This window comes from Canis lupus, chromosome 31 (assembly GCF_003254725.2).
Source record: "Canis lupus dingo isolate Sandy chromosome 31, ASM325472v2, whole genome shotgun sequence".
NCBI lineage: Eukaryota > Metazoa > Chordata > Mammalia > Carnivora > Canidae > Canis > Canis lupus.
This window is the reverse complement of record NC_064273.1, coordinates 16,844,371-16,858,914: the sequence shown is the minus strand read 5'-3', so window position 1 is coordinate 16,858,914 and position 14,544 is coordinate 16,844,371. Positions and strand designations below refer to the sequence as shown.

At 34.3% G+C, this 14,544-nt stretch overlaps 1 long non-coding RNA gene across 15 annotated transcripts in view; it reads right to left on the bottom strand.

Annotated features, from left to right (window-relative positions):
* The window catches only part of LOC112661817 (uncharacterized), a 268,322-nt gene that overhangs the window by 94,088 nt on the left and 159,690 nt on the right, over positions 1-14,544 (bottom strand). The gene's annotated exons all lie outside the window — the stretch shown is intronic.

Genomic DNA, 14,544 nt, shown 5'->3' with positions numbered 1-14,544 from the left:
ATAATAGTGAGAAGACACATGCATTATTGCCTAATAGGGATATTTTTATTTTATAAATTATCTTATAAATTATTTTATAAAGGAGGCCTAAAAAAACTCCTTTAAGTATTTATTGTGAAAAGATCAGTCAAGCAAAAAAAAAAATATTTGAAAATGAAAAGTTAATTTGACATTTGCCCAAAGGTAAGTAGATGTTCTTAAGTCATGTAACCTGACAAACTCATTTAGACACTTAAGAGTACATTTTGCAGATAATTTATTCTGAAATATCCATCAAGATGTACTTCTACTTGAAAGCAGATTTTGTACTACCATCTTGCTCCTGTATGGACATAATGGCCAATTTATAACACCTGTTCTTAAATATTTTTAGTTCCAGATGGTCTGTTCTAAGCTTTATGGGGCTGATCTTTGGATCTCAAATTACACATGTCAAAGTACTTAACTAAAACTAAAACTATTTTTTTGAGGGAAAAAATAATGTATGTTGTCTAACCACATGTACTCTGGTGTCCTATGTCCCTGTAAAAATGAACTACCCATCTGTCTGAAGGAGAATTCAAGTCCCACATTTTCAAAACAGTGTATCAATAACACTACCTACATATCTTCTATAAAACACGAGTTAGCTTTTACTCTGAGATAGAATACTGACATTTCAAGCTCTTGGGAAGAATTTAGCTATGAATTAATTGTGACCTTGTGTTTACTAATGCTTGCTTGACATATTTAAGATTGTAAGCATTCTATTTCTTTAAGACTTTGAAGTTCTAGCTCTCATCTCAACTAAGCTATGTTATTAGAAAGCAGTTTATATACATTATTTATGTTAGTCTCCATAGAAACACCCTCATTGAGTGATGGTTAATATTTCATTTTTAGCTTTTACAGAGACATGAGAAACTAGACTATTTGCCAAATTTTGTCATATATTATCAAAAATAGCTTTTATGAATGTCAAGTTGATAAAATTCTTCCAGAAATCATTTCTAGTTGAAAAGGCCCAGCTTTTGTAATGTAATTAACTACTCTAATCAGGCAGTTCAAATTCTGAAATGCAGCGTGCTTCTCTTACTCCCTTTTTATCAGGATTCTCAAAGCTATTTTGAAAAAATACTTTTTCTAATGCTTCTTTTCAAACATGTTTTTAATTAGTTTTTTTTTTTCCCTAAAAATACATGTTTGAACTTGTGATGATTAATTTTATGTGTCAATTTGACTGGGTTAAGGGATGCCCAGTTAGCTGGTAGGGTATTTCAGGTTATGTCTGTAAGGGTGTCTCTGGAAGAGGTTAGCATTTGATTCAGTCTCCTTGGGTAAGGAGACTCATGAGCCCCAATGTGGTCAGGCATTATGCAAGCCATTGAGAGCAAGATCATAACAAAAACGACAGAAGGTGTATTCTCTTTCTTTTGGAGATGGAATGTCCATCCACCTTCTCCTGCTTTCAGATATCAGCTTCTCTGGTTCTCAGGCCTTCAGACCCCAGGACTGATGCCAGTGGCTCCCTTGGTTCTCAGGCTTAGGCCTGGGACTTAGTAACACCACCAGCTTTTCTAATTTTCCAATTTTCATAGAAAAGACTGTGGGACTTCTCAGCCTCTGTAACTACATGAACTAATTCCTATAATAAATCTCTTCTCTCTCTCCCTCCCCCTGCCCTCCCTCTCTCTTTGTTTCTCTAGAGAATCCTGACCAATATTTTCCTAATTACTATTGTTGTTGTTGTTTGTGTCAAGGAGAGTGGATTTTTCGGTTAGACATTATGTGTTCATTACCTCATTTCATCCTGAAAACAAAACTGTAAAATCGGTACTACTTGCTTTATAGATGTGACAACAAATATAGAGGGGTTAAGTGACTTTCCAGACATTACCATTAACTTTCAGATCCTGATTTGAGTACAAATCATGCCCACTTCAGCAGTTTATGACTACTGTATCTCTAAGATTTTGGAAGTGAAGAATGAGGTCAAATGCTATGACCTTTATTTATTTTTTTTTAGATGTTATAAGACTTTCTTCCTTCATCTCAAAGGTACCTACAATTTAGGAGGCTTCTGCTGTAAGTCTCACGGAGTCTGTATTAGTTTGCCAGGGTAGCCATAACAAGATATCATAAACTTGTTGTCTTAAACAAGAGAAATTTCTTTCCTCATGGTTCTGCCAGCTAGAAGTCGCAGACTGACCTTTAAAGACTCAAAAGTATATAAACACTACCCTGACAATCATTCTATTCTTCTAGCTGAGGATAGAAGATACACTAACAGAACAGGTATCAAAATACAACTTAACACATCTCAGTATGTCAGCACAGAGCTCAGTAAAATGATATGTATGTATAAAGCATAATTGAAGGTCCCAAATATGAATTTAAGTCATCACAGGGTCTGTATTAATAGAAAGTTGAGAGAGTGAGTGAGGTGAGGGGATCATACAAAATCAATAAGTCAATAAATCAATAATTGTATATCACAAGGGAGAAAAGATATTAGGAAAAGAAGAGATGGCTAGCATGCATGATCTGTTAGACGAACGATCAGAGAAGCTACTCCTTTCTCACGTTAAAACAAATATGGATGTTGATTCTTAATTAGTTACCTACTGAGAGTGTGATCTTTTGACAAGTTAATTTTATTAATTGTTTCATTAATTACACATGAATCTATGATAATAACAAAGATTTTACCTTGGGATTAATGATTCTGTATAACTGCCACATCTAGCACATACTAATTGGTTAATAAATGTTAATTATCTTTCCTTCATTGTTTTGGTTGAGAAAACCTCAATCAGGAGAAAAATTATTATCTAATAGTATCTAATTGTGTCTCCAATTTTCCCATTTCTCTTTTTTCAAGATTGTATTTATTTATTAGAGAGAGAGAGAGCATGAGCGAGTAAGTGGGAAGGGGCAGATGGGGAGAGAGAGGCACAAACAGACTCTGCACTGAACTTGGAGCCTGACACAGGGCTTGATCTCATGACCCTGAGATCATGACCTGAGCCGAAACCAAGAGCAGAATGCTTAACTGACTGAGCTACCCAGGTGCCCCAACTTTCCCATTTCTAAAAAGGAAAGATACAGTTGAATTCAGTATTAAAAAATAAGTCAGTCGGAGAAGGACAAACATTATATGTTCTCATTCATTTGGGGAATATAAATAATAGTGAAATGGAAAATAAGGGAAGGGAGAAGAAATGTGTGGGAAATATCAGAAAGGGAGACAGAACGTAAAGACTGTTAACTCTGGGAAACGAACTAGGGGTGGTAGAAGGGGAGAAGGGCGGGGGGTGGGAGTGAATGGGTGACAGGCACTGGGTGTTATTCTGTATGTTAGTAAATTGAACACCAATAAAAAAAAATTGCAAAAAAATAAAAAAATTAAAAAATTAAAAAAATAAAAAAAAAATTAAAAAAAATAAAAATAAAAATAAAAGGAGTTAATGCAAAGGTAAAATATAATAATATTAAGCTATTATTCAACTAGGTTCTTATGTAAATAGCTCTGTGTCAGAACACATTTGCTCACAGAAGCACAGATTGCCATTTTAGCACATCTTATTACAATTAGCATCACTCTCAAGCAGGACCTGTGGCATAGGCTTACATGTACAAGGGCACCATACCTGGTTTAATACTCTGCAGTTGAGGTCCTGAAACTTCTAATACTTTTTGAAAAGAGGGCTTGCATTTACATTTTACACTGGACCCTACAAACTATGTAGCTGGTCCTACTCCCACTTAACACAATATAGATAGTTGGTACTCTCCTCCTAACTCTTTCAGTATATATTTTTAAAGATTTTATTTATTTATTCACGAGAGACACAGAGAGAGAGGCAGAGACATAGGCAGAGGAAGAAGCAGGCTCCATGCAGGGAGCCCGATATGGGACTTGATCCCCGGACCCCAGGATCACACCTGAGTCAAAGGCCACCCAGGGATCCCTACTATTTATTTTTCTTCTATCTGAAACATTCCCAGCTCTTTTATGGAGTTTTCTCTTTTTTTTTTTTTTTTCACATTCCTCCTAGTGATTATGTATAATTTGTTGAGTTAGGAAGTCTTTCACTCATTCACAATAACTTTACTGAATCACTATGCTTTGCCTAGCATTCCCCTGAGTGAATGGGATGTAGAAGTAAGGAAGCTACAAAATCCTTTCCTTGTGGGAGCTTAAATTCTAATGTTCTTCTCTACCTTTTAGGTAACTGACACATATAATATCAGCAATACAAGAACAAAAATAAACCTATTAGATAGCTTAGATACCTTTCCTTCTAAGTGAAATAAATATTTTTATTTTCCATGGGCAAACATTTTGAGATTTTTTTTGAGCTGGAAGGAAATGTTGATGTCGCCAATCTTATGAATGATAGGGTTTGGGGATAAAGCATTCCTTTAAAGTTGAATTCCTTTTTAATGTGAATCCACTCATTTATTTATTTCATAGTATTTATTGTAGAGCTTCCAGAGCCCAAGACAGATACAAAATATCTACTTAAGTTACAACTAAAAAACTTATTGCAGAATAGGGCTATGATTGAATCAGATATCAGCTGAGGTTACATGGTCTTACAAGATTTAATGACATTTATTTGTGTTTTCTAAGAAAAGTCCTATACAGAACTCAATACCTTTTTCCAGGTACTACATGAATTGCCTCTGCCTTAAATTCCAGTCCCCATTTATACTTCCAAGTTCTTTCTGCCAAGTCATGCATCTCCCTTTTACAACTGTTTCCCCTCAGCCTCTTGCTAATCCAATTGTGAAATACAGCTCTATTCAGTGGATGCAATATACGTTGGAAGCTTGCAAACAACAAAAGTCTTCTGCACTGTACAACTTACAAGTGCATATTAAAAATTTTATTACTATAATTAGTTAGCAAAACTTCATTCTTTATTAGGAATTCTTCCAAGTAAATTATTTGGTCACTCTACAAATCAAACCTTTCTCCTAAATCAAATTTCCTCATTAAGTCTAGCTCCAGACAATGATTTTTATACTACTTTCATTTTTGTATTTTCTGCTCCTTTGGAATTTAATTCAGACACCAAATTCCTACTCATTTCTTATTCAACACATTCATTTCTTGTCAAAGTACTTTATCGGAGTTCTACTTTTCTTGTCTTATAATCACTTAAAGCAAACCAATTTTTTAAAAATATTTTATTTATTTATTCATGAGAGACACAGAAACAGAGAGAGGCAGAGACACAGGCAGAGAGAAAGCAGGCTCCATGCAGGGAGCCCGATGTGGGACTCAATCCCGGGACTCCAGGATCACGCCCTGAGCGGAAGGCAGGCACTCAACCACTGAGCCACCCAGGTGTCCCAGCAAACCAATTTTTAACAAAAGTTTCATTTCTAAGAGGTAACCTCCCATAAGGAGTTAAAATAATGCTTTCAAAAAATGTCAGTAATTGGATGATTTAATATTAGAAAATAATGTACAAAGGTAAAGAAGTGCAGGGTGCTATGGGCATCCAAAGGAGAAGCATTTGCGGGGAATTAGGGTGGGCTGGCTTCCCAATTGAGGTGGCAGTTAGGATGAGAAAAAATGAAACTATATGCTATACATCGATTAAGGAAAGGAAATCATTAAATATCTGAAACCAAAATGAGAAGGTATACTTGGGGAAGTGACAGGAATTCAATATCCCTTGAATATGGAGTACAGGAGATGGATGCAGAAAGGAGGCAAAAGTAGAGCAAGGATATGATCAAAAGGAATATCAAAAAGTTTGAGCTTTTTCCTAAAAATGAAAACACTGAAAGAATATGAATCAAAGTGGTTACAATCAGTGTTCTACTTCAGGTATTATACTATGGCTACAATATTTTTAAAAACGGATTAGAGGGAACAAATGCAAAAAATTCAGAAACTAGACAGGAAATATTGTAGAAATTCAGATGATAAATGATTATAGTTTGAAGTGGGATAATAGCATTGGGAATGAAGAAACAGGAAGAAGTATGAGCTCACCATGAACCAATGTTAACAAAAGTTCACTGAATTTTGAAATTCACTACACATTGGAGAAATTGTTGATTGATGTTTTTTGACATTAAAGGCAAAGTCTATCTGGCTAAACTATCTGTTATTTAAATGTTTTCTGTTGCCCAGGCCAAAGATTTGATCTACACTTTGGAAAAGACAGAAAAAAATCCTTTTACAATTTTTTTTCCCTTTTACAATTTTTAATTTGATTTCCTTAGACAAGGTATCAACAAAGAGAAACAAGTGAGTTAAATAACTTTTCCTTCAAATAAGAGAAATGATTGGATAAGGGACAGATTAGATGCAAACTTAAGATTTCTTTCTTTTATCCTATCAGAGAGTCCCATGCAGTCTTAGGCTTGGGAAGGGCTTTAAAGCACATTCTTTTCATTTCCATATGTGATAAGAGGATTCCTTTTAAAGTTTCTCTTATGAAGGTCACATAACCTAGTGCTTTCAAATTTCAATGTATATACAAATGACTTGAGGATCTTGCTAAAATGCAGATTCCAATTTTGTAGTTCTTGAAAGGAGTATTTTTAATGTTTTAATATGAAATTCTTCATTTTAATAATTTTCCAGCTTTTGCTGATATTGTTTGTAGATTATCTTTGAGTACCAAGGATCTAACTTATACATAAGAGCAATTCCTATTTCATTGCTAATCGCAATATTATGACAAAATAAGAGAGTAGATGATACCTTTTCCACTGTAAAACTCCTTGAATTAATTTGGGGTAACTGATTGATATATATAACTCTCAATAACTCTTAGCGAATTAACTGAGCTAAAGAAGTATCATTTAGTTTAGTTTAAAAGTGCCAGTGTCTAGGGTGCCTGGGTGGCTCAGTTGGCTGAGAAACTGCCTTTGGCTCAGGACACGATCTCAGGGTCCTGGGTTTAAGATCTGTGCCATGCTCCCTGCTCGGCAGAGTCTGCTTCTCCCTGTGTCTCTGCCCCTCCCCAACCCTGCTTATATTCTTTCTTTCTCTTTTTCTCAAATAAATACATTTTAAAAATAAAAATAAAAAGTGTCGATGTAATAAGTCAGTATCTACAACCAAGTTCTTTCACTTTTCTTTACATATTTTACAATTAATAAAAACAGAGATATTTACAGTAGCATCCTTTCAAATTCAGGAAAGAAGCTCCTATTGCTAAACTAAGAAATTTAGAATGAGGGTCAAACCAGAGTGTATGATTTTTATAAACAACTCACAGAATCATTAATAAATCTGAATAGGTTAACTTTGAATATAATTTTCATTAAGAGGCTCTGATGGTTTTTTTTGTTTTGTTTTTTGTTTTTTGTTTTTTACTAATTTAATGTCTGTGTTCTTTTGAAAAACAAGAAAAGAAACCATAAGACAAATATTACTCCTTAAACTTGTTTCTGGACATAATTTCAAAATAAAATATTTGATTTAACAATAATACATGAATTATTACCAGTGGTGAGGTCATGAATATAAATGACCTCGAATAGTTCCACATGACATACGGTCCATCTAAGAAGAGTGAAAAAATTACTAACCTTGTTATTTGACAAATATTCATGCAATTAGGTTGATTTTTGGTTTATTTGTTTTATGCTTAAAATTTACTAACTGATCATTTAAAAACTTTATAACATTTTTTTCTCTGTTCTTTGTTCATGCTTCCTATTTAGCTATGCAACAGAATCAAAGACACATGAATGAACATAGTATCTTTTTAATTATTTGTCCATTTGCAATGAGTATTCTAGTTTTACTATTATTATGAAATTATTGGTTTGGTAGAAGGAATACATAATGACTTAACTAAATCAAAAAGTCACATTTAGATTTCCTAGTAGAAACTTTTTGCTTAGATAAAATGATTTTAAAGAAAAGACTAATACAAACAATATAAGAAGTGTTTTTTCATTGTCTGCATTTTCATGACTTGTCTAAAATGTCCTGTTGCCATTAAATAAACTGTATCAGAAAAATGTGTTTATATTAAAACATAAATATTAAATATAAATATATTTTTAAAGTTGACATATTTAATTTCCAAGTAATCAATTTGCTAACATTAATTAATTACTAACGTCAATTTGGTAAGCAGAGGACTATTAACTCACATGAAGTAGCTACATCCATTTACACAGCTAAAATTCATGTAAAAGTCAACATTCTCAGTCACCATATTGTTTTAGCGAAAAAAGCTCATCTTTTATGAAATAAGTAATTTTCCTTTTTAATTTGGTGGCTCACTGAAGTAACATCTAGAATTATTTTAAAGAGGAGAATCACTGGCCTTCCTTAATCTACAGCTCTCTTACATAAACCTTGAAGCAGGGATCCCTGGGTGGCGCAGCGGTTTGGCGCCTACTTTTGGCCCAGGGCGTGATCCTGGAGACCCGGGATCGAATCCCACATCGGGCTCCCGGTGCATGGAGCCTGCTTCTCCCTCTGCCTGTGTCTCTGCCTCTCTCTCTCTCTCTCTGTGACTATCATAAATAAAAATTAAAAAAAAAAAACCTTGAAGCATAGGATATATTGATTCCAGATAGCTTCTATTGGAAGAAGAAAAAAATAGGTACTTGCTCAAATAGCACAATAATTTTAAGAAAATTTTCCTGGGTATGTAGCCAAATGTTAATTTTCAAATGATGTGTTTTTATCTTTCTTTCACTTTGAAAATCAATTTATGAAAAGTACCTTTAAAAAAAAACTTTCATAAACTCACAAAATTATCCAGATTATCTATTTTGTATTGCCCAAGTTTATGATAGAATTGTTTAATTCTTAATTTTATTTTGTCTTAGTAGATTTGTTGCTGATATTGCCATCTAATATAACTGTAGCAGTATTAACATTTTGCCTCAATAAAAGCGATTCCAGACTTAGATAAGAAGAGACTTTATTTGAAAAGACTAATAAAATAGGGACAATGTTCAGAACTCAGAAATCTGCAAGTATATCAAAATAAGACTGAAAAAGACTTTTCTATTATAGAGAGAAGCAGAGCTTAGCAGAAACTTTTAAGGGTAAGTTGGACAAGCAAGGGGGAATGAATAAAAGAGCATACACAGGTGCCATCTAATAGGAAATGTGTCAGCAGAATCACCTGACTTGGGGATCAGCTGCTAAAAGGACCTGCTCTGCATCTCCATTCTTGCCCAGGGCTGAGGACAAGTCATAGTTCAGCGATCTTTGGGGAAGAGAGAAGCTGGAATAAGGTTTGGTCAAGACAACGGAGAGGGTAAAAAATGGGCAATTGTGAATAATTGGTTAGGAGCTGTGACAATATACTCTACAGGTGTGTGGGGGTGGTGGTAAGTGCATTAATTGGTGGCCAAGAATTTCACTTTGCTGGTAATAAGCTAATTCAATAAGGGTGGTATGTTTGTGGTGTCCTAGAAAGATACTTGGTCTTTATCCTCATTCCTGGATCCTAGAGTTCCTAAAAAACCTTGAAATCAATTTCCTTGATATGAATGATAGTCTATTGTTCTCAAGAGGCAACTTTTGGTGAGCAGGCCCTTAGAGAGCCCATTTAGGATGGGGCTCATCACCAGAAAAAAAACACACTATTAAAAGCTTGGAAATTTTAGCTTCATTTCCCATTTCCCTTTGAGGAGGAAAGGGACTGGAAATTGACTTAATCATCAGTGGGCAGTTACATCTGTATACCAACCCTTAAGCAACAGGGTTTGGAGAGCTCCTAGGCTGATGAACACATGGTGGTGTTGGGATGGTAGCATGCCCAAAGAGTTCAGGGAAGATCCTTGCCACCACCCTCTCTTCCATTTTGGCTATTCCTGAGTTGTATCCTTTATTCAGAAAACCATCAAATGTAAGCAAAGTGTTTTCCTGAGTTCTATGAACCATTCTAGCAAATATTAAATCTGGGAGGGGTTATAGGAACCTCCAAATTTATAGCCTGTTGGTGAGGTGTTTGCAAGGCTTGGGACTTGTGATTGGTATCTGATGAAGGAGGGCAGTCTTGTGGGATTGAACCCCTTTAAACTGTGGGATCTGATTTCCAGGTAAACAATGTCAAAATTGAATCAAATTGTTAGAATACCCTCTTGGTATCAAAGAAGTAGCTTGTGTGAGAAAGAAAACCTTTCAATAATATAAGATCAAAGATTTGTCTGTATTCGATAGTTTAGCCTTTTTTTCCCATTTATAAGCATATCATTAATCCTGACCTATTTCATAAATTCTGCCTATTTATAAGGGAGACTGAATGCAAGAGAGTTTAAAATCGTTAAAAGGTATTCTCACCACTGGAAAAAAAAAAAAAAAAACTTTAGCACAAGTTTTACTGATGGGCCATAGTTTTAAATTTGCATATGAAGGACAGCATATTATTTTCACCTTTCAAGTACTTGGAGACTATTATCATATCTTTAGACAACTGATGCTTAACTAAACAATGCATTTTCAGTTCCTGCAATCTTTCTTCATAACTCAGTGAGTTGATTCCATTAATTATTTCTGCTCTTCTCAGAACTCTTTCCAAATCCCTGTGTATGTCCCATATTAAGGTAAATACAGCACAAAGAAACAAGTCTGGTGTCCTCAGAGTCACAAGCTCCAGGTAATAGATCCATTCTTATCCTTGACTGGGGAAGCCACACTGATCTATCAGTGAAGATCAGGAGCTTCATGGTTTTCAACTGGGGTGAAGCCCAGCTCTTGGTAGATATGGGGTTAAAAGTACCCTCCCTTGTGGGCTCAGCTCCACTTTAAGGAAAATCCAAATCCTCACCTCTGGTGACACATGAAAGGGGCCATTGTTTCAGATCAGTCCTAATAAAGACAGTCTTGCTGTCAATACTGCTGAACTTCTCTATTCGTGATTGTTTTCTTCTTTTTTCTAATCTGAAGAATGAGGCTCTGACTCTGCTCCGAAATTTTATGGCTGGACCCCAAGCCCTTGTACTCATGCTTCTATTCTTCAATATCAAGACTTTTTTCCCAAATAAACAAACAAACAAAAAATATGTACCTATTAAGCATCAGGCACTGTAATGCCTTCTATGCATAACTAATTTCATGTAGTCTCATAGCAAAAATATGGTATAGATATTATTTTCCCACTTTTTCTGGAGAACTTAAACAAATTAACAACTATGATGAACGACTATTAGGCAACAAACATTCAATAGGAACGAGGTTAGGCTGACTGTTCTTTCTATTCTGCTTCCTTGCAGCTCCCAGTCCATGGCCACCGTCCAATGCATTTGCTTACAATGTCCACCGAGTTCTCATCATCCATTTACTTCATGTGGTCAGTTACTTGTAGACACTAATACCTCAAAAAATCTCTTTAGCCTCACCAAACTGAAATTACGGAAGTACAACCCTTCTATGTCTCTGAATTGTTAGGTTTTCCTGCCTTGCCAGTATATATAGCAGAGGTTCTAAAGGTGGGTTTCACAGGTCCCTGGGGGCCCAATATTTTGTTTCAGAGACCTCTGTGATATTCCTAAAGCCACGCAAAACAAAAACAAAGCAAAACTGTGTTGGGAGTTATAAATATATGCTTTCTTCTAGGGCAGTACACTGACTTTGGATACTAGTTAGCCTCATTACAGATGATTAAAGTGGGAGTAATATCATCAAATGTCTTTTCTCATGCTCAGAGCCAGTGATTCTACAGGTGCACTTGATGCATCCACTCATATGTAACTTCTGTTTTCTCTTCACATAAAAGAGAATAATCAAAAGAATTATTTGGTTGGACCACAAATATAGCAAAATATAGGAGGAATATTGTTTTCTTATTTTATCTACTTCATTATTATTTCTCACTCTGTCTCTTTGTCATCTTCTGGGCCATTACCTAAAATTATTTCTCCTTTATGTCATCTTTATTAAAAATATTCATATTATTTTCATTAGTATGTGTATGTGCTCATTTTTACAGTGATATCAAAAGCTATATTAATTACTTCTCGGTTTCTTCGGTGGGAATTTAATAAAATATCCTTTTTTTTTTTTTTTGAGACAGAGAGAGAGAGAGTGTGTGTATCTGCATGCTGGGGGAGGGGCAGAGGGAAGGGTGAGAGAGAATCTTAAGTAGGCTTCATGCTCAGCATGGAGCCCAATGCAGGCCCCATCTCATGTTCCTGAAATCATGATCTGAGCTGAAATCAAAAGTTGGACGCTCAGCTGACAGAGCCACCTAGGTGCCTCAAGATATCCTATTTTTATATGTAGTACATGTTTTTTCTTGAGTTATTCACTTCAAATTACTTTTCTTAATCATAAGTTTTAAACATCCTTACTGAGATGTAGTTCACATGTCATAAAATTCACCCCCTATAGTATACAATACAATGGTTTTTAATATGTTTAAAGAGGTGTGTAACCTTGACCACAATTTAAATTTAGAACATTAAATCAATTCAACAAAAAATCTTAGATCTATTAGTAAGTGCTCCTTTTCCCTCTGTACCCCCTATACAATCCTAGACAACAATTCTGTATTCTGTCTATAGACTTGGCTATTCTGGACATTTATATAAATGGATTCATATAATATATGGTCTTTTGTGAGTGGCTTCTTTTCCTTATAAAGTTCTCAAGTTTTATCCATGTTGTAGCATGTAATAGTAGTTAATTCCTTTTTAACAATATTTAATAATTATCTATCTATCATCAATATTTGCTTATCCATTCATCAGTAGATGATGGGTATTTATTTGCCACTTTTTGATTATTATTAATCATGCTTTCATGATCTTTTGTATACAAGTTTTGGGTTTTGAGGGGGACATGTTTTATTTCCTTGAGTATTTATACATTTATTAACATGCCAGTATACACTGTCTTGATTACTGTAGCTATGAAGTTAAAAAATCCTCCAAATTTGTTCTTTTTCTTTCAAGATTGTTTGAGTCTTCTGCATTTTCATATGCATTCTAGGTTCAGCCTGTCAATTTGTACACACACACACACAAACATACACACAAATCTAGCTTAGATTTTAACTGGAACTGTGTCGAATATGTAGATCACTTTTGGATTTTGCAGAGGTTTTAGTTAAATATTTATTTATTTATTTATTTATTTATTTATTTATTTATTTATTTATTTATTTACGAGATAGCCAGAGAGTGAGAGACAGAGCATGAGAGAGCACTCGAATGAGGGGAGGGGCAGGGGGAGAGAATCTTCAAGCAGGCTCCCTGCTGAACTGGGAGCCTGATGTGAGGCTCAATCACACTACCCATGGCATCATGACCCGAACTGAAACCAAGAGTTGGATGCTTAACCAACTGAGCTACCCAGGTGCCCCTGTAGATCGTTTTAGAAAATACTGCCATATTAAGACTATTAAGTCTCCTGATCCACAAATATTGGATGCCCTTCGATTAATTCACATCATCTTATTTTTACAATAAAATTGTTTAATTTCATTTCTAGATTGCTCAGTACAGCTATATGGAAATACAATTAAATTTTGTAGATTGCTCTTGTATCCTAAAAACTTGCCAAACTCATGTTAGTTCTAATATTTTTTAAATGAATCCTTTAAAAATTTGTATATGCAAGATCATGTCACTTATAATCATAGGGGTAGATATGTCTCATTCATGTTCTTAAAGGGAAATCATTCAAATTTTAACCAATAAAGATTATTTAACTGTGGAATTTCATAAATGACTTTATCAAAGTTCCTTATTATTCCTAAAATGTTCAGTGATTTTATTATGAAAATCATGGGATTTGTAAATTGATTTTTCTGATTCTATTGAGATTACTGTCCTTTATTCTATTAATATCATATATCACATCAATTGATTTTTAAATGTTAAACCAACCTTGTATTCCAAGGATAAATCTCATTTGTTCAAATTGTATAATCTTTTTTATATTTTTTTCTGGATTTAACTTATACTTTGTTGAGGATTTTTATCTCATAAGGAATATTGATCTTCTGATGTCCTTGTCAAGTATTGGTTTCAGGATAAGATTGGCCTCAAAAGAATATGTTAGGAAGTGTTTCACCTTATATTTTTGGCACATTTATGAAGGATTTGTATTAATTATTCTATAAATACTAGGTGGAAAATACTAGGGAAACCATCTGGATGCAAGCTTTTCTTTGTGAGAAATTTAAAAATTACTAATTCAATCATTTTATTTTTAGGTCTATTCATAATTTTTAGAATTCTTCTGGAATAAGTTTAATAGTTTGTGTTATTCTAGGACTTTGTTAATGTCGTCTAAGTTATCTCACTTCCTGCCATGTAGTTGCCCATAATATTCTTACAATCTTCCATTTCTATAAGGTCTATGGTTATATGCCACTTTCCATCACTGATTTAAGTAATTTGAGTCTTTTTCTTTCCTGGTCATCATATATAAAGTTTTATTGAATGTGCTGATCTTTTCCAAAAATGACTTTTGATTTCATTGAATTTCACTATTATTTTTCTCTTCTGTATTTGACTTATTTCCATGATGTTTATTATTCTCTTCTTGCTTGCTTTTAGTTTGGTCTCTTCTTCTGATTTCCTATTAAAGTGAAATATTTGCCTATTGATTTG